We start from the raw sequence: 1,108 nt of genomic DNA, 5'->3' as shown, positions 1-1,108 counted from the left end.
CTTCCAATGCTTTGCTCCACGCAGAAACTGTAGGAACTACTCGGAGTTATTGCAATCTCTTCGTCTGAATCCATCGCAATAGCCGAAACCCTTCTGTAATCATCAGTATATTTCTCAGAGAGACAGAAAGACAAAGAAACAGCTACCATGAATTTGATCTCAAGACATTATAAATTGGACGCCATGTACTATTTCACTACTACGGATAGAAAATACTAAACTGAGGTTATTCTGTGACGATTCGTTACAAGATGGCGATGATGATACAACGTTGGTCGTCTGCTTAACATATCAACCGGTGGCCGTATCAGAAAATACACTATACTATTGAGAAAATACGCTTATTTTTTTCTAAACTCCTACTCTCATTGAATAAAAGAGAGCATTGTTAGTAGAACCAATAATGATCTCTTTTTATTTTATTATTAATAATAATAATAATAATAATAATAATAATAATAATAATAATAATAATAATAATAACTGACGTTGACAAAGCCTTTTCTTATCAATGGCTAGTGTCTTCTGGCTAAAAATCAGAGACAGAAGGGTTTATCATAGCAGTCCAGGGTCAATGCCTGCCTACATGAAACTACTAAACCAACATCTTAAAGAAATGGCAGTATCCCAACATGTCGTGTATGTAAACAACAGACTGAAACCATCGACCATATTGTCTCCATGTGCAGCCCCCAATTGGTTTTTTATTATGTATTATGAAAATGCAATGCTATGTTATGATGTGTAGCGGCGTGTCTTATCGTGGCCATCACCACTGATGAAGACTGAGTCGATGACCACTGCGACGTTACCCCTTGACACTATCTCCATCCAATCAGTGATCTATTGTTTAACGATCTGTTGGCAGGTTTTTTTAAATGCACAAAAAAAAAAAAAAAAAGAGTCTAAAAACCTCTCGTTGTAACCTCAACCATTTCGTAGAGCCTGTTACTTCTGTGAAATATGGTTTTGTTGGCGGAACGGTAGAATTGCTAGAACGAATGGTAAAATTCTTAATGATATTTCGGATCTTAATGTTTTGATTTCAGTTCCCACCGGTGCCAACTTAGTCGTTCATCTTTCCTGTTCTTAGCTCACTTTTAATAGT

This window comes from Octopus bimaculoides, chromosome 19, assembly GCF_001194135.2.
Source record: "Octopus bimaculoides isolate UCB-OBI-ISO-001 chromosome 19, ASM119413v2, whole genome shotgun sequence".
In the NCBI taxonomy this organism is placed as follows: domain Eukaryota; kingdom Metazoa; phylum Mollusca; class Cephalopoda; order Octopoda; family Octopodidae; genus Octopus; species Octopus bimaculoides.
Note: the sequence above shows the minus strand (reverse complement) of the source record.